The sequence below is a fragment of the Heloderma suspectum genome, chromosome 4 (assembly GCF_057233095.1).
Source record: "Heloderma suspectum isolate Gila_16-S chromosome 4, 16-S_ref, whole genome shotgun sequence".
In the NCBI taxonomy this organism is placed as follows: domain Eukaryota; kingdom Metazoa; phylum Chordata; class Lepidosauria; order Squamata; family Helodermatidae; genus Heloderma; species Heloderma suspectum.
This window is the reverse complement of record NC_139461.1, coordinates 54966556-54986807: the sequence shown is the minus strand read 5'-3', so window position 1 is coordinate 54986807 and position 20252 is coordinate 54966556. Positions and strand designations below refer to the sequence as shown.

General features: G+C 45.7%; 1 long non-coding RNA gene across 1 annotated transcript; it reads right to left on the bottom strand.

The window, feature by feature from the left end:
• Positions 1-11890: 11890 nt before the first annotated feature.
• On the bottom strand, positions 11891-18474 carry LOC146346848 (uncharacterized). The gene is made up of 3 exons (XR_014789834.1): positions 18404-18474; positions 14654-14712; positions 11891-13031 (listed from the first exon to the last, which is right to left on the bottom strand). It is a non-coding gene; the product is annotated as an uncharacterized LOC146346848 (long non-coding RNA).
• Between the last annotated feature and the right edge of the window lie 1778 nt (positions 18475-20252).

Genomic DNA, 20252 nt, shown 5'->3' with positions numbered 1-20252 from the left:
TATTGCCTTTCTGTTTATGAGATTTATTTTGTAATTTTAAAGTAGATGCACAAGCAAGGTAAGGTGGAACAAACTTTTACTTTTGCTGGGTTGCTTTCCTATCCAATTTACACACCCAGAGTTCCCCTGATACGGATCTAAATGGTTAGGGGAAAGCTCCCATAGTCATGCTGGAGCACTTCCAGGTCTTTTCATAAGTGTGTCTCCAAAGACATTACCATGTTCTTGTGCACGAGCTCTGAATCCCCAAAGGATTTATTAAGTAGCTCTTCCACAAACACCATTTAGGCATTCAGTCCCAGGGTGGCTGCATTTTCATTGATGAACTTTAGCAATGTTGGCTAAAGTCTGACCAACTTGGCTTCCATTTTAAATGTATCAGGCTCCATTTTGGGAAACCATGAAGATTGCAAAACAGTTGGGCCTAATTAGAATGGAGGTTCAGCTAGTTCTGTCCAGCTGCACTCTTTCAACCTCAGGAAGAGAAATCCTGAATTCTGATGAGAACTGCCTATGCCACTATCCCCAGGACCCTGGAATTCCCAATTAAAGTAGTAATGGTTCCCTGGCAGAGGGCGGTTATCCAGTGCCTGCTGGCATTCACAGGAAACTACCTTATACTAGATCAGACTGTTTGTTTATCTAGGCCAGTGCGGTCTTTACTCTGACTGGCAGAGGCCTTTGACATCACCAGCTCCTGATCCTTTTAACTGGACATGGCGTGATTGGACCTGGGCTGGGACCCTCTGCATGCAGAGCATTTGCTCTGCCATTGAGTTATGCTCCCTCCCATTCATTCCTTGCCCAACTGTAATTAGCCCAGGGCTGGACCAAGACATTTTGCTATTTAAGTCAAAGGACAAGATGGCGCTCCCCCCATTCAGCATACAGAAACTGCCTGGATTGGCAGTTCTTACTTCAACCCCAGGGACAGGACAATGTTCTCCACTGCACCGAAGGGCAGCGGACTAACTTAGAGGCATAGGGTAGGCTGCATGGCACGCAGCTCTGTCCTCCAACACTCTGCCATTGCTCCACACCTCCCAGCCTATGTTGCTGCCTGAGACACTTGCCTCACTCCAGGCATGAAGGCACGTTCTCCTTTCTGTGGGCTTCTGTCTGCTGCATTCCCTCCCTCAGGCTGTACTGAGGGAGATGAGAGGGGGAAGCGGGGCCATTCCATCAGCCCTGCTGAAAAACTACTTCCCCCCCTCTTCCCTCCCCATTCCTTTTTCCTTGTGTCATGTCTTTATAGATTGTAAGCCTGCGGACAGGGGCTATGTTGTTTTTACTAATCGTATGTAAGCTGTCTCAGGAGCCTTTGTGGCTGAGGAGCAGGATAAAAATACTGTAAAGAAATTATTCCCTGTGCTGTTGAGCAGGCATTGTTGGGTGGGAGGTACTTTGCTCCTTCAGGTGAATCAGGCCTGGGGGAAGGTGTCCACAAGTATACTGGCTCAGGTTCCACATACTCCTGAACCCAGGTTGAGATCTGTTTCAGGAACATGGTCCAGTTTCTCAGCCTTTTTGATGGCTGTACCTAAGCTCTGGAACTCTCTTCTATGGCAGGCCCATCTCACCTACTCACCAACAACCTTCTAGGAGCTGGTGAAGACTTTCCCCTTTTTTAGAAAGACCTTCAGTGGGTAATTTACTTTTGGTTTAATTAGTCTCTGTGCTTTAATTTTTTATGCTAAATGTTGTGTTTTCTGCTAGTGTTTTTGGGTTATGGAGGGATGTTTTAGTGGTAAAATAAAATATTTATTTGTTGTGATAATAATATCATAAAATAATATATTTACCTAGGACTCCTTGGAGAATAAGAAGGTTATAAATATTTTAAATACATACAAATAGCAGGCCCAGAGTTGGCCAGCTCATCCACTACTGACTCTAAGCTCAAGGCTGGGACAATGACACATTTTCTCTCTCTCTCTCTCTCTGACACACACACACACACACACACACACACATACACAACACCACACACCTGGAAATGATAGACTATAGATAGAGGGGAAAAACTCAGAACTATAAAATTTGATCATAAGAAGAGCCATGATAGATCGGACCAAGGGTCCATCTAGTCCAGCATTCTGTTCTCACAGTGGCCAAACAGCTGCCCATGGGAAACTCATAAGCAGGACATGGGTGCAACAGCACCCTCCTGCCCAGGTTCCCAGCAACAGGTGTACACAGGCATACTGCCTCTGATACTGGAGGTAGCATATAGCCATTAGTATTAGGAGCTATTGATAGCTTTATCCTCCAGAAATTTGTCTAACCCCTTTTTATAGCTATCCAAATTGGTGGCCATCATACAACTTGTGGAAGTAAATTCCATAGTTTACTATGCACTGTGTGAAGAAGTACTTCCTTTTATTTGTTCTGAATCTCCCACCAATCAGCTTTATGGGATAACCCTGGGTTCTAGTATTATGAGAGAGGGAGAAAAATGTTGCCCTATCCACTTTGTCCACACCATGCATAATTTTATAGACCTCTATCATGTCTCCCTTTACTTGCCTTTTTTCTAAGCTAAACAATCCCAGCTATTGTAACAATTCCTCATAGGAGAGATGTTCCAGCCTTTTGATCATTTTAGTTGCCCTTTTCTACAATTTTACCAACTCTACAATATCCTTTTTTAGGTGCAGTGACCAGAACTGTACACAATATTCTAAATGTAGTCACACCTAGGGGTGGACGAAAGTCACTTACCTGTCCTCGAAGGACGTTCGCGGTGGGGGGGAGGCGCTTCGCTGGTCCCCCCGCGAAGTTCAGGCCGGGGTGGGGAGGCTTCCCGCCTCGCCCCGGCCAAAATTCAGGCTGGGGGGGAGGCTTCCCGCCTCGCCCCGGCCGAAATTCAGGCCGGGGAGGAGGCTTCCCGCCTCGCCCGGCCGCGAACGTGAAAGTTAAAAAAAACAAAACGCCCCCTGATAGGCTACGTGACGATTCACGTAGCCTATCACGGCTAGATCTGCAAAGTCAGCCGTGATAGGCTACGTCAATCGTCACGTAGCCTATCACGGGTGACTTAAAAAAAGAAAAGAAAAAAAGCACATACGCTAATGGCGGCCCCCATAGGGAGCCGCCATTCGCGTTCCTTATTTAGTCGCTGTAGTCTACGTAAATGTTTACGTAGACTACGGCGAAAATAAGGGCAACGCAAATAGCATTGCCCTTATTTTCGCCGTAGTCTACGTAAATCTTTACGTAGACTACAGCGACCAAATAAGGAAGGGGAATGGCGGCTCCCTATGGGGGCCGCCATTATCCGTACACGCTTTTTTTTTTTTTAAGTCACCCGTGATAGGCTACGTGACGATTGACGTAGCCTATCACGGCTGACTTTGCAGATCTAGCCATGATAGGCTACGTGAATCGTCACGTAGCCTATCAGGGGGGCGTTTTTTTTTTCCTTTCATTGCAATGGCGGCGGCGGCAGCTGGTCGAAAGACCGGCTGCCACTCCCACCTCGCTCGAACACCCGCCGAACCGCCGGCCGGACCAGCCACCGGGAGGGACATTAGGTGAAGGTAAGTCCCGTCCCGGGGGGTGGTGCGGGGTGCGGGGTTCGGAGGATTTCTCCCCGAAACTTGTTCGGGGGGCCGAACATGTTGGCGTTCGGCCCCCCGAAGTTTCGGGGAGAAATTCTCCGCCAACCCTAGTCACACCATAGATTTCTATAAGGGGGGTATGATATTGGCAATTTTACTTTCAATACCTTTCCTAATTATGCCTAACATGGAATTTGCCTTTTTCACAGCCATCACACACTGGGTTGACATTTTCAACAAGCTGTCCACCACAACCCCCAGATCTCTTTCTTGGTCGGTCACCAGTACCTCAATTTCCATCAGGTTATACTTGAAGTTGGGATTTTTTGCCCCAGTGTGCATCACTGTACATTTGCTTACACTGAACCGCATTTGGCATTTTGATGTCCATTCTCCCAGTCTGGAAAGATCCTTTTGGAGCTCCTCATAATTCCCCACCCCCTTTTTTTAAACCACCCTGGTGTCATCAGCAAACTTGGCCACTTCTGGTCACTCCTAATTCCAGATCATTTATGAATAAGTTGAAAAGCATTGGTCCCAATTAGGGATGTCACCCCCGAAATCCATAGTGGAACAAAGCCCCCCCGCCCCCACCCCGTGAAAGGCGTGCAGAACAGGACACCCACCTGCTGCCGTTCGCGCTGACTTGCAAATGGTGGCCGCGACTGCCATTCGCTTCTTCACTATAGCCGTGATAGGCTACATAAATACTTATGCAGCCTATCACAGCTAACGCAGGGACGCCATTTGCATCCCTGTGGAAGCCGTGATAGGCTGCGTAAGTATTATGTAGCCTATCATGGCAAAAAAAAGGGAACGCAAATGGCGGCTATGGCGGCTGCCATTTGCGTTCCCCCTTTTTTTTTTTGCCGTGATAGCCTACGTAAATATTTACCTAGGCTATTACGCCAAAAGAGGGGTGCAGATGGCGTAGTGGCCGCCATCTGCGTTCCCTCCCCCCCCCCCCGCTGTAATAGGCTATATAAATATTTATGTAACCTATCATCATGGCAAAAAAAAAGGGAATGCAAATGGCGGCCACCGTAGCCACCGCCATTTGTGTTCGCTGCTTTGGTTTTGGGTTTTTTTTGCCGTGATAGGCTACATAAATATTTACTTAGCCTATCATGGCAAAATACAGGGAAGCAAATGGCAGCGGCTATGGCAGCTGCCATTTGCATCCCTGCAGGCTGCCCAGCGGCTGGATGTAGGGATGGACGAAAGTTCCTTACCTGATCCCGAAGCTTGCTTCGTGGTGGGGGGGAGGCGCCCCGTCCCTCCCTGCCGAAATTCTGGCCGGGGGGGCACCCCGTCCCTCCGGCTGCGAATCCTCTAGTCCTGCTGGGACGCAAATGGCGGCGGCCGTAGCATTTACGTAGCCTATCATTTACATAGCCTATCACGGTGTTTTTTTAAAATCTAGCCGTGATAGCTTACGTAAATCTTTACGTAGCCTATCACATTTTTTGTTTTTTTGGTTTTTTTACTTGGAAATGGCAGTGGCGGTGGCTGCCGCTGCCGAATCGCTGCTGGAGCCACCGCAGCCAGGGACATTCGAGCAAGGTAAGTCCCATCCCAGGGGGGCAGGGGGGGTGGCAGACCGTTTCTCCACCAATTTTGGGGGGCCAAATGCGCTGGCATTCGGCCTCCCCAAGATTCGTGGAGAAATTCTCTGACATCCCTAGCCGGATGTCCAGCTGTGGGCGGCCCTGGCTGGCGGCTCCGTGGAATGTCCGCGGAGCAGAACTGGCTGGAGAGAATTTCGGGGGGAGGGACGGAGCGCCTCCCCACCACCACGAATGTCACCCTTCGAAAAGGTAAGTGACTTTTGTACATCCCTAGAACTTAGGGATGTCAGAGAATTTCTCCACGAATCTCCGGGAGGCCGAATGCCAACGCATTCGGCCCCCCCAAAAATTGGTGGGGAAATTCTCCAACACCCCCCCGCCCCCCCGGGATGGGACTTACCTTGCGCGAATGTCCCTCGCGGCGGCGGGTCTCGGCGGCGGTTCGGCGGCGTTGTGGCAAAATTCTTGGCGGGTGGGGAGGCGCCCCGCCCCTCCCGGCTGAAATTCTGGCTGTGGGGGAGGTGCCCCATCCCTCCCCGCCGAAATTCTGGCCAGGGGGAGCACCCCGTCTCCCCGGCTGCAAAAGAAAAAAGTAAAGTGTAACCCCCCCCCCAAAAAAAACGTGATAGGCTATGTAAAGATTTATGTAGCCTATCAGGGCTAGATTTTCAAAGTCAGCCGTGATAGGCTACGTAAATCTTTACGTAGCCTATCACATTTTTTTTTTTTACACTTTACTTTTTTCTTTCGCGGCCGGGGAGACGGGGTGCTCCCTCCGGCCAGAAGTTCGGCGGGGAGGGATGGGGCGCTTCCCCACCGGCCAGAATTTCGGCCGGGAGGGGCGGGGCACCTCCCCACCCGCCAAGAATTTTGGGGGGAGAACCGGAGCACCTCCCCAGCCCCCCGAAAAAAGCTGCGGGACCAGGTAAGGGACTTTTGTCCATACCTAATTTTACTATATTTACATCTTCTTTTTGCTTTTACTATAATTTGCTGTAATCATGGAAGGAACCATCAGAAAATCCTGGAACTTTCATTTCAGACTGTTTGGCCTAACTTAGACTGTTTAGTTGTTCTAAAAAGTAAATGTCCCCAAAGTCTTAGGAAATAAACCTTCTTTATAATAACCTTTGTAATGGAAAATCACAGTGTTTGTGCACCAGAAGAGTAATTTTAAGACTTATCTTGACACTGTAACACAGGAAATAAAATCAGAAGCTCCTTGCCTCCTTTCAGTCTTGACCAAGGAATCAAAACAGAAGGGCTGTATTTCAACAAGCAGAGGCTTGAACAACCATTCTACTGTGAATTTAATTGCAGAATGTAAGGACAAGTCCTCTTTTAGTGATGTTTTTAGAAGCAGTACACACACACACACACACACACACACACTGTCTTATTTATGAATCTATGGTTAAGGCTGTGAGTGACACAGTTCCCACAATTAGCACTTGGGCTCTTTAACTTGCATGGAAAAACTCCATTGCTGTAGGATATCTTTCTCTTAGGGGATAGTTACTCATTACATGCAAATGTGAGCAACAGAGATGCTGTGCTGTGTTTAAAAAGGGAAAGCAACATCAGGAGAGGAGAATTTAGAGTGGAGAAGTAGTGTGGGGAATGAAGTACCGTTTGTCCATTTTCCTGCCTGCTGCTTTTTTTCTGCTCAAAATCATGCCCCTATGGCTTTCCTACTGCAAGGTTCCAAAAACCTCACTGAAACTAGTAGAGCTGAGGGCTCTAGCCAGTGTGCCAGGATCCAACCAGCCAGCTTAGGGAGGCAGTTGGACCATTGGATGACAATAGAGTAAAAAGAGTACTAAAGAAGGATAAGGAGATTGTGGAGAAGCTGAATGAATTATTTTCATCTGTCTTCACTGCAGAAGGGGTAGGACAGATACCTATACCTGAACTGATGTTTTCAGGAAGGGATTCTGAGGAAGTGAAGCAAATAGGGGTGACAAAAGATGAAATTCTCAACCTTACTGACAAATCAAAAGTTAATAGTTCACCAGGCTCAGATGGTATCCATCCTAGAGTTCTTAAAGAACTGAAATATGAAATTGCTGATCATCTAACAAAAATATGCACCGTATCCCTAAGATCAGCCTTTGTAGCAGAGGACAGGAAATGGCCAATGTAACACTAATTTTTTAAAAAGGATCCGGGGGGATCTGAGAAATCACAGGCTGGTTAGCTTGATGTCTGTTGCAGGTAAGCTGGTTGAAAACATTACTAAAGATAAAAATTAGTAAGCATATCGAAGGAAAAGATCAGCTGGAAAAGAATCAACATGGCTTCCACAAAGGTAAGCCGTGTCTCACTAAGAATTCTTTGAGAGTGTCAATAAACATGCGGGCAGGGGTGATCCAGTAGACACTGTTTACTTGGACTTCCAAAACGCTTTTGACAAAGTCCCTCACCAAAGACTCCTGAACAAACCTAGCAGTCATGGAATAAGAGGAGAGGTTCTCTTGCAGATCAGTAACTCATTAAAGAACAGAAAGCAGAGAGTAGGAATAAATGGTGAATTCTCCCAACAGAGGGATGTAAACATTGGGGTCCCACAGAGATCTGTATTGGGAGTCACAGTTTCCACTAGGAAAACTCTAAAGCTCAGGTAGTGCAAGAACATTCTTCCCCAGTACTCCATTCTGAGAATGAAATGGGCAGATCATGGTTTGAGCCCCTCGCCCTGCCCGCAAAGTGGTCTCTCCTGGGTTTCCTCCTCGCCTGCATTGGTGTCCTCCTGTGATAGGCTTACTTGTAGGTAGTGGTGGTGGCAGCACTGTGAGCTGCATTAGACAGTTGCCAGCTGCTCACCATTTGAATTTCCCACAATTCCCTGGAGTGATGCTGAACCAGGAGCATGCTGGGTAATTAAAATGGCAGCTGGCTTCCAGACCTAGTCACCCACATAGCCCAGTGTTAGCACTAAGCCCTGCTGGGACACAGGAACCCCGGTAGTTTTTTGAGAACACCTGCTGCTGCCTTCGGCCTTGTGTTTGTTGTCTGAGGTGAAGCCTCAAAGCTACATTCGCTAGCTGGAAAGCCCTTCTTCCTAATTCCAGAAATACCCTGGTGTATCAGTGGTAAAGGTTAACAAATTATATATATATATATATATATATATATATATGTTGTTGTTGCGTGTTATTTGTTCTATGATATTATGTGAATGGTTTTATATTTTATATAATGTAATTTAATGGTTTTTAATTTTTGTGAATTGCCCAGAGAGCTTTGGCTCTGAGGCAGTATAGAAATATAATAAATGAATGTAGACATGATACTGCATATGCTCAGATGCATTCCTTTCTTGATTACTAACTCACTTTTCCCAGCAATGAACCCTCGTATTGGAAACAGATCCTTAATCCCTGTCCAATGGTAGTGTGAGCCCTGTTCACATTTTCCAAATACATTTACTGACTATATTACCGTATGGAAGGGGGGAGCAGGATTTTGCCCCTACCTGACAACCTCCCTACTTTTGATAGAAGGTGTGAATAGAGCTGTACATACAGACAACTTCATGTGCATACTACGCTCTCCATATCAGTCAGGGACTTTTGAGTGCAGAGGGTTCCTGATAGGATAGAAGATCCTATTCTCAGTGCAAAATAATGGTCATAATGTAGAAGTTCCCTGTCTCTGTATGGTCAGTGGATGCTGGTGGCTCCGATCTCAGTGGGGCAGTGAATCTGCTCCGGGTTTCAGTCAAAAGGCACCTTGGATAGCTCCTTTAGATTTCTGATTGGTTCTGACTGAAGCCCAGACCAGATTCACCGCCTCACTGACATCGGAGCCACCAGTCCCCACTGCCTATGCTCATCCAGTTGTAGGGTGCCCTTCACACCTTCTACTTGCAGAGACTGGAGACAGGGCCAGCTGCTATGACCCTGCTCCGGCCTACACATGTTCACATTTTGAAGTGTGAATTGGGAAAGTGTTCTTTCTTAATGGGTTGAACACTTGCTTCCACTATTTTCTAGTGATGCAGAATATTAACTTCCAAAGTGGTTAGATCCCCAAATTAGAGGTGGCAGGCCTTAACCATCAGACCTGAAATGCCTATGCCCAATCCCAGATTATCTGGCAAAATTACAACCCCCAGGAACAAGAGAAAGGCATTCTGTACATGCTCAAAGGGACCTTTTTCATCATTCATGTAGGTCTTCCATAGCTGAGTTGTGGTACTGAAAAGCAGTGCCTGTTTTGTGCCCTGTGTCTAAGCCCTGAGTTTGCAGTGGTTTCTATATATATTTACTCTCGCAGTGTTAGGAATTTTTAAAATATATGTTTCATTACTTCAGTCTCCTCAGAGACAGGCAGCCATCCTTATTTATAACTCCCTTTTTCCATTTGGAATTTGTGTGTACTTGGTTTTCATTCGTTCTTCTGTGTAGGTCAAATGTCACCTTTATTCTTATCTGCAAAGAGGTGAGCTGACCCACTTTGGTACTCACAGGAAGATAAGTGAATTGCAATTTTAAGATTAATCCCCATCAGCAACACACACATGGATGGCCTTGTCAGTATTAGACCCTATCAACATTGTTTCTCTTCACTGTGCAAGTGTACATTCCACACTGTGGACAAACTGTTAACATCTCTCCTTCCTGACTTTATTTACATTATATATTTATTTATATGAGGTGTTTTTACCTTGCATTTCTTAACAGCCTCAAGGTGGGCTACAAGAAAGCAATGAAAAAAAAGAATAAAATACATTAAAAACTTCAACAAAAAGAGAAGAGCAGAATAAAACAGCAGATTTAAAAACAAAACCATAATAAACTGGCAGCTAAAAGATAAACAATTACGGATGGACAAATCTCTCCATTTGAATTTCTCTCATTTTCTCATTTTTCCACTCTTAAATTTGGGTGGTCTCAAATTGTGAATTTCTTCAGTTTTGTTGTTCATTCATCTTGAACTTTGAGATTTTTTTTTAACAGTTGCATGCATTTTTGTGCATCTTTTGCCTAATACTTGAATTTTGTATGCATTTTAACTAATATACACATTTTTGCAAGCCATTTCCCTAATATAATGCATTTTAAGCATTATTCCCCCTAATATATGGATTTTTGCATGCATTTTTTCATTGGAGAAATCCATTGCAAAATTTGGAGAAGTACATATTTCAAAGGATAACAGAGTTTCATTTTCCATAGTGGTTTAGTTTCTACTAAAATGTGAACTGAACTAATTTCTCCTCTATCCCTATAGACAAACCTCTAGAGAGCTAGTGCGGTGTAGAAGAGTGCTGGACTAGCTAGGGCTGGGGAGACCAGGTTCACCCACTTAGCTGTGAAGCCAGCTGGGTCTGCATGACCTCCAGCCTGTCACTATCTTCTCCTCCTAACCTGCCTCACAGGATTGCTGTGAGAATAAAGATGGGAAGGGAAGAGACTTATGCACACTGCCTTGAGCTTCTTGGAGGAAAGGTGGGATACAATTTTAATAAATAAAATCACCAGGTCAGGTGCCACGAAAGGCCCAAGACAACAGGACTCGCTTTCCCTGGACTCCAAAATATAGTAAAGAAGGGCCCAGGTGACCCGGTGGAGGCCAGTGTCTTCGATGTCAGTGGGGCTGTGAATCCGCTCTGGGATTCAGTCAGAACTGCTCTAGGTTCCAGTCAGAACAAGTCAGAACTCTAAAGGATCCATCCAAGCTGCTGAACCCTATCCCCCAAATAGGTTCAGCACTTTGGATAGCTCCTTTAGAGTTCTGACTGAAAGCCAGAGTGGATTCACAGCCCCACTGACATCGGAGTCTCCAGCCTCCACCTCTGAAGGTTTTGTGTTTCTGAAGAACATCTGAACTCATGGATTCATGTGGGAGGAGATGGTCCTCATTTCTATCCCAGTGCCCATCCTGATGTCCAAGTTTGCATTCTGGCACTGTCCATATATGCACCTTGACCCCATCACTGAGGTTTCCTTATCTGCTGACAGAGAAAAAAGCAAAATACAATCTTATCTTATGTTAATCTTATCAGGGAAACCGCAGTATATAATCCTACAATTCTGTTATCTATAATCAGTGCTGTTTTCTAATGTGGTGTTATTCATGCCGATCACAGTTACTTTACCCATGTCATCTGGATCACAGATTTTCATTGGCACAAGAATGTAAAGGTTATATTGCCATCTTGTGTTAGGTAAAAGAAATAACAGCACTTTTCTCCCCCACGTATCATTACCACTGGCTATAGAATAACTTTGAAGGTACACTCTAGCTACTAAAATACCTCACCATCGCATTATCTCTGTCACCCTTAAGGGTTTGTCATCATGGGATTCATGGCAAATAATCTTAGGTTGGCCATGGTTGAGGTGGTAGACTCCTGAGGTGATAGACAATACAACTCCAGGCTGAAGGGGAAAGGATGAAATGTTCAATGGCGTTCCTGCATTACAACAAATCCCTGTATGGTGTGTTTCTGTTGAGCTAACTCATCACAGAGAAAGATTCTAATCCAGCCTGCTCCCTGTTGTGCTAGTTTTCTACTCACACACATTTTTTTAATGTGAGAAAAAAAACTTATCTCTTGCCTGCTGACTGAAGTAGAACAGCATATTCTGCCACATCATTCTTCTGTACAAATTAATTGCAGTGTGGAATGCTCCTTTTCAGGGTCCCAGTGGGCTATTTACTCCCTTTTCCAGGATTCCCTTCCATTTCCCCTGGGTTTCTGCTCCCTTCCCTCAGTCGTGAGTTTCTGTTTTCTTTTTCTTCTTCTTCTTTATTACATTTCTGTACCACCGCATAGCTAAAGCTCTCTGGGCAGTTCACAAAGATTAAAAACCATTTAGAAATGCATCCATTGTGGTGTAGCGGTGAGAGTGTTGGACTGGGAGCAGGGAGATCTGGGTTCTAGTCCCCACTTGGCCATGGAAGCTCACTGGGTGACTTTGGGCCAGTTACAGACTCTCAGCCCAACCTACCTCACAGGGTTGTTGTTGTGAGGATAAAATGGAGAGGAAGAGGAGGATAATGTAAGCTCCCTTGGGTTCCTTGCAAGAGGAAAAAAGGTGGGATATAAATGCAATAAAATAAATAAAATAAATTATACACAGTGTATAAACAGACAGCATTCACAGTGACAACATATATCAGAAATCAATTTATAAACAATCCACAAAAAGACAATCCAGGACTGATTAAACTTATTATATGCTGCCAAATGCCTGAGAGGACAGTTTTAATCCAGTGCCAAAAAATACCAATGTTGGCACCAGGTGGGCCTCGTCAGGAGATCATTCCGTAATTGGGGGGCCATTACTGAGAAGGCCCTCTCCCTTGTTGCCAGCCTCTGAGCCTTCCTCAGAGGAGGCACCCAGAGGAGGGCCTTAGGTGCTGAACATAGCATCTAGTACAGGTCAGTTCATGCTGAGATAGGTGCTCCATCAGGTACTATTCCCCTCCCCCTATAGTGGGTTTCTGTTCCCCTCCCCCAATAGTGGTGCAGCCCCCCCTTTAGATGGCTGTGCATATTATTTCACTTGTGAAGCACTCAAATAACATTTTTCTCTGCCTTCTTAGACTTTACAGATCCTACATTCCTTACGTTAGAATAAAAACAAGTGTTTGCAAACTCTGATATTATAGAATTATTAAGCATATGCAGTTCTGCTGCCCTCATCACCTTCTATCCTTTGGGTGGTCTGGCAGGCTGCAGGACCCTGGACTGTGGCCCCAAGGTCCAGTCCGAGATGCACCACTATAGTCAGCCATGTTCAGTCCTCATTGGGCTGTTTCGGGGTTCCCCATCTAAAGATTTTGTTGCATTTCTGAAAACTCTGTAGTTTGCCTGAGCATGCTGATACGGCCCCCTTGGACATGGGGAGTGCTGTTTTGGCTGCGTGAGAAACACACTTATCTCTGAACACTGGAAACAGAAGAGGTATTGTGTAAAATGGCTTTATTTAATAAGAACAACATTATGTGTTTCTGCTAACAGTGCATGTGCTCAGTAGTTTTCCATCTGATGCTCAAACTTGTGGTTAAGTGCCTGTGTGGTATAGTGAGCTAGAGCACTGGACTAAGGATGGGAGACCTTGGTTCAAATCCCCATTCATCTATGAAGCTCACTTAACGACCCTAGGTCAATTACTGTCAGCCTAACCTACCTCACAGGGCTGTTGTGAGGATAAAGCAGGGGTGTGTGTATGCTACCCTGAAGTCCTTGGAGGAAGACTGGGATAAAAGTGTTATAATTACTGACTCATTTATTTAGATTTGAAGGCTGCCCTGTCCCAATGTCTCTAGGTGAGTAACAACTTGAAGGCATATGCATCCATCAAAAAGTAATAAAAATCAACCTGATTAAAATGCTGTTAAGTCCTCATGCTTCTTAACCAGGGTCCACAAAAGACAGTCCAAACCTGCCAGTATCCAAGAGGTGTTCAAGCTTAGACATTGATGGGTCTCCAGAAAGTAGGATGCAATTCTAAAACTTAGTTCAGTTCTCAATTGAACTAAGCAGTAGGTCTCACTGAACTCAGTGGGTCTTACTTCCAGGTAAGCATGCATAGGACTGCATGAAAAAAAAACCCTCCATTGCTACAAGATAGCCACCAAGAAACCTTGTCCGTACGCCCCTGCTATCTGAGCCTGCATTGTGCAAGATGTCTCAAGGAAAAAGTACCCGCAGCTGCTTTTGGGACAGCAATGAAGGCTAGGGATGTACGGACTGTGTAAAATCCACTCTGTGTTTCGCGGATTGTCAGGCACTTTTTGTTCTGTCAACCGCCCATAGATGGATGCGAATATTTTTTTATGTCATTCGGAAAAATGCGGAAATATTTACTTAAGTATTTACGTAAGTATTTACAGAATTTACCTCAGTATGTAACATTTAGTGTATTGTCCCCATTCCATTCAACGTTTCCTCAGCAGAAGCTTTTTCTATGGATTTATATGCATAAATTTCGGGAAAGTAAAAAAATCATGCAAAAGTCCAAGGACTCTGTGTGGCCTGAACAGGGGGTGGGGGTGGGGCACTCTGCAGTAGATTCCGCAGGTTGGATTCTTAGAAATCTGAGCTCTTTTTAATCCATCTCGAATTTCTCCAGCATCCATTCCTAACGAAGGCAGCTTCTAAGCTAGGGATCGACAACTGCACACTCCAGTGCCAAATCTGGCCTCTTCAGAAGCTCCAGCTGGCTGTACTAGCTTGCCAACCTAGAGACAAGAAGAGGGTATGGAGAGAATGCCGCTTACCAGAACTGGGCTCTCTGACAGCCCACTCTGGCAAACGCAGAGCTTAGCCCATCATTTCATCTCCTCTGCAGACTGGCCTTGCTGTGAAACTTGTTGCTTACTAGGGATGAGCAGGCCTCCCCTCTTCTGTTCTTTAACTATTCTCCCAGGGGTTCACTCTGCCCTGCATTTTGGTCCCCCAGAATTCCAGGTACCTAAGGCATACCTGTGGACTGAAAAAAAAACATCCCCCAAATGAGATACAATTATACATATGGTTGCACGCTATTATTTTTGTCTCATTGTTACCTGTGTGCAGGAGCATGGGGGGCTGTTGGGAATTGAAATCCAAGGCATCTGGAGGGCATCTGGTTGGGGAAGGATGGTACAGTGGTTAGAGTAGTCAGAGTAGGGCTGGCGAAGCCAAGGATGGAAACCCCACTTGGCCATGAAGCTTCTTGTACGATCTCGGGGCAGTTACTAGCTTAGTCACTGGCCTAGCCTATTTCACCTCGTTGCGAGGATAAAAATGAAGAACCAAGTATGCTACTCTCTGAAGGAAAGAAGTGGGGTGAAAATGAAGCAAATAACATTTCCCCACAGTCACAGAAGTGATGGCAGATGTTACCTTTCATTCTGGGCAGGGAGACAGAAAAAAGCTGGGGTATGCTGGGAGTTGTAGAACTTTTTCTGTCTAAACATGTATAGGATTGCACCCAAAGCTGGATTCAGATTAGTCATGCTTAGAGTAGACCCACCGAATTCAATGGTACTTGTTAATCATGGCTAATTTAAGTCCCATTGATTTCAGTGGGGCTACTCTTATAAATATGGCTAAGTCTGAATCCAGCCCGGTACATCAAATTGGTGGGAACTTCAGTAGCACTAGAAGAGTCACTCAAGATTCACTTTGGCAGAAGATGCACGATTATGTAGGGATGTACAAAAGTCACTTACCTTTTTGGAGGTTGACATTCGCGGTGGGGGGGAGGCGCTCCATCCCTCCCCCCGAAATTCTCTCCGGCCGGCTCCACTCCACGGTAGGGATGGACGGAAGTCCCTTACCTGATCCCGAAGCTTGCTTCGCGGTGGGGGGGAGGCGCTCCGTCCCTCCCCCTGAAATTCTGGCTGGGCGGGGAGGCGCCCCATCCCTCCCTGCTGAAATTCTGGCCAGGGGGAGGCGCCCCGTCCCTCCGGCCACGAAACTTCGTCTCCTGCCAGGACGCAAATGGCGGAAGCCGTAGCCGCTGCCGTTTGCATCCCTGCAGTCAGCCGTGATAGGCTACGTAAATGTTTACGTAGCCTATCATGGCTGACTTAAAAAAAAAGCGCGTACGCAAATGGCGGTGCCCATGGGCGCCGCCATTTGCGTACGCGCTTCCCCCCCCCAAAGTCAGCCGTGATAGGCTACGTAAACTTTTACGTAGCCTATCACGGTGTTTTTTTAAAATCTAGCCGTGATAGGCTACGTAAATCTTTACGTAGCCTATCACGTTTTTGTTTTTGTTTTTACTTGGAAATGGCGGCGGCGGCAGCCGGTCAGAAGACCGGCCGCTACCGCCGCCGGAGCCGCCGCCGCCAGGGACATTCAAGCAAGGTAAGTCCCGTCCCGGGGGGAGCGGGGGGGCAGACCGTTTCTCCACTAATTTCGGGGGGCCGAATGCACTGGCATTCGGCCTCCCTGAGATTCGTGGAGAAATTCTCTGACATCCTTACTCCACGGCGATTCTGCAGAGCTGCCAGCCTGGGCCGCCCGCAGCCGGACATCTGGCCTCTGGGCAGCCTGCAGGGATGCAAATGGTGGCTGCCATAGCCGCCGCCATTTGTGTCCTTGTATTTTGCTGTGATAGGCTACGTAAATATTTACATAGCCTATTATGGCAAAAGAGATGGGCGCAAATGGCGGTCACTATGCCATTTGCGCCCCTCTCTTTTGCCATAATAGCCTATGTAAATATTTACGTAGCCTATCACAGCCCACCCCAAAAGGGAATGCAAATGGCGACCACTGTAGCCGCTGCCATTTGCGTTCCCTTTTTTTTGCCGTGATAGGCTACGTAAATACTTTTTTACATGCAAATGGCATCCCTGTGTTAGCCATGATAGACTACATAAGCATTTACGTAGCCTATCACGGCTGTAATGAAGAAGCGGATGCGGCCACCTTTCGCAAAGCAGTGTGAACGGCAGCAGGTTGGTGTCCCATTTCATGCACCTTTCATGGGGGGGGGGGCTTTGTTCCACCACAGATTTCGGGGGAGATCCATGGAGGAATTCCGCCGAGATCCATGGCGGAATTCTCTGACATTCCTACGATTATGTCTTAATCAAGGGATCATGTCTGCACTAGATCCTTTGCTTAGCTTTTTCTTTCTTTCTTTCAACTTGAGAGCCTACTAGGTGTAACACTCACCATATCATGGTCCCTGCTTCTCTCCTTTAAAGGAGTAGGGGTGTGTGCGTGTGTATCCTTTCCTCACCAAATGCCTTATTCCACTAAAAATCACCCACCAAAGTTGATATTCACCCCTGGAAGGTACCATTGCTTCTGGTCTGATCTGGAAAGCTCCCACACCCCACCCACAATCACTGTTTAAAAAACAAAAAAGGGACATGACCCCTGTCATGTCTAAGGTTTTTATCCTTCACGGAAGTTTGTGGGCTCTTTACATGATGCTGTGAACCTCCAAGGCGTCTCCTGCACTCAATGCCCTTTATTTCATTTTTGAATAGATCGCAGATAATGAGCTATCAGATTACCAGGTTGTGTTGTGCTTGAGTTCCCTCCGTGAAAAGAGGACGCAGCAAGAAGAAGATCAATGAAAGAGAACGGCAGACTCAGATATGAGGAGTAGGAGGGGCAAAGGGGGAAGGAAGCAGGTGAAAAAGGGAGTCCTTGTGATCCTGCATTTAAAATGGAAGCAGAAAGCCCTGGTGTAGGCTGGTGTAGAGAAGCCCTAAGTTTAGCCCTTTATTCATTCTCTCCAAATTCTGAACCTTCTTGGTACTTTTGCTCATTCCTTATGACCTTTCTCATAATACTACAAGCAGCATTGTGATGCCTGTAACAGCACACAATATTTGGTCATTCATATAAAGTCATGGTTGCATATGTGCTATAATGATAATGAGCTCTATTTAGCCTTACACTTAAAGTAGACCCACTGAAAATGGTAGGATTTAAGTTAGTCATACCTGACTTAAGTTCCATTGATTTCAGTGGGTCGACCCTAAGTATGACTAAGTCTGGATCCAAACCAGTATTTTCTGTTAATCCCATGTAATGTTTTGTCTACTTCATATTTGGATTAGACCTCCCTCTCCCTCCTTCAAGAAGATCATTTTTTAAAAAAAGTGTATTTGATTTATAATATATATACTGCCCATCTGACAAGTGCCTTCAGGAGGATTTACAATCCGTTTCCAGTTAACTGTGATAACTTGCAGTCAGCATGGTGTTAAATTCTGCAATTTTCACATTGCAAAGGTGGTTTTAAATGGAAGTGCTACAATCCCCAAATAAGAACTATTCCATGCCATAAATGGGCATCATTGTCAGATCTCAGTGTTTGTTTATTTCGTACCTTATTTTAAATGCTTATTATTTATTAATATGTGTATAACCCACATTTCTTAAAAGTTCATAGCATTTAACGTGGCTGGGAAATGCTGGGAATTGTAGGACTTTTTTCTGTCAAAACATGCATAGGATTGCATGCTTAATGCGTTATATCTGGCTGCAGTTTCACTCAGTGTTAACACTTTTCTCCTCAACTTCCCATTGGACACTTTATAAACAGGAGAAGAAAAATGTGCCCGTTTCAAGAACTCCCACCCCCGCCCCGTTTATTCAAATGTGCAAATTAGCGATGGGTGTGTGGGAACGGATTAACAATGGAGCCCAACAAAGGGCAGTTGAAGTAAACTGACTTGTCGTTTCCCGAGCATCCACTAGATGGCATGGCTAGGTTTCCGAATACCCTTGATGCCTGCCTGCCTGCGTATGATTGTATCGAGAATGGGACACGTTTGCTTCCCTGTTGTCGTACGTGAACTTACTGCTTTGAGGCTGATGAACTGCCTCATGACGGTTACAACTTCCGAAGTTGACGTCGTTAAGAGATTGAGACAGCTTCTCTTTCCCTTTCCCAAGCAGCGGTCAGCGACAGGGAATAGGTCCACAGCTCCTTCCAATACATCTTGCAAGTTATAAATACATAAGATAAAACAAGTAAGAAAGAACGACCAGGAGAAGGAATCTTTCCTAGCTCTTATTAAAATATTTGGTATGAAATATTACAGTCTTATGAAAATACAGCTCGATTCCGATCTGTCGCACTCGAGTAAACTGAGAATTAGTCCTTCCGATTTGTATAGATGAAGCTTGGGCAATGGGTTGGATCCAAATTTATTCATACTTAGAGTAGACCCCTTGAAATCAACGGGACATGAGATTAGCCATGATCCATTTAAATAGCACTGATTTCAATGCAACTAATCTAAGTATAACTAAATCTGGATTCACCCTAATATGTTTACATGTACGGATCAATCTACAGTTAACGCAGGGATTTTTACTTTGCAATACTATACATGTCTATCCAGAAGTAAGTCCCACTGATTTCAATGGGGCTTGCTCCCAGTTAAGTGGGTAAAGGACTGCAGTCTTAATCTGTTCTCCCGAAATAAACCCCAGTGATACGGGGAACTTTAATCCCCTGAAAGCCTGTGATCTTTAAACACACTTAAGTAGAAGTAAATGCAATTTGAACTAACGGGGGTTACTAAATTGCAAGGAAATTACACAAACAGGGTGGTAGAATTCTAGATTGTATCACTTTAGAAGACTGAGTGGGGTGGGGTTGGGGATCATGTGTTTGAACGCTCCTCCACAAACAATAAGAACGCCCTCTCCCTCCCTGCACGTAGTAAACTAGAATATTCGGGAGAGAAGTATGTTAAATGTTTTGGACTAGCTTACACATAGCGTGAGGGTGTGTGAGGTTATGGAAAGCGAACCTTCAAGAATACCCTCTCCCATCTGCAGACTGAAAAGTCCAGAATTCTTTTCTCCTAATCTACCTCCCCCAGCCTGCGTAATCAATTAGTAGTTTTTCCTAATTAGAAGAGGATGCTACCTAACGAGACGTGTTCCGTTTGCTTTGAAGCTTGAGATTTCTGTTCAATGGGGCTGTCTCCCTTCTTCCCAAAAGCCCAGTCCTATCTGTGCATACTCAGAAATGCCACTGAATTCAATGGACCTTACTGCCAGGAAAATGTGCATAGGCTTGCCGTTTACTAAGGGCACAATCCTATGTATATTTAAGACAGAAAAAAAAAGTCCTACAACTGCCAGCATTCCCCACCCAGCATGGTTTGTTGGGGAATGGTGGGAGTTGTAGGACTTTTTTCTGTCTATACAAGGATAGCATTGTGCCGTAAGTTTCTTCAGAACCGCAGGCAAGCCTTCGATTTAACGGGGGGTTGGTTGATGTGAAAGGACCACCAAAAAAGCATCCAGGGACCTAGAAAGAATTCCCTACTCTCTCAAAAAGAAAAGGAGGGAACCATTTTCACCCCCGTCCGTTCCTGAGAAAGAAAAGAGAGCTGCAGTCCTGCGCACAGTTTCCTGCTGGGAGTAAGGCCCATTGACCTCAATAGGACTTGCTTTTGAGCAGAGATGTGTACAGAACGACGCAGCTGCAGGAATAATACCGTTCGGGGAAGATGCAAACGCCACAGTTGCTGGCCTTCGTGCGTTGGATCTCGAACCCTACGGGGCCTCGCTCGGTTCAGTCCTGAGCTTGCCCCCCACCCGACTTTCGAGAAAGGCACCGAGGCGAGCCAAGGGCTGGGGAAGGACGTGTTCCTCCGGCACAAACAACGCCCGTAGTATAGATAGTTGCCA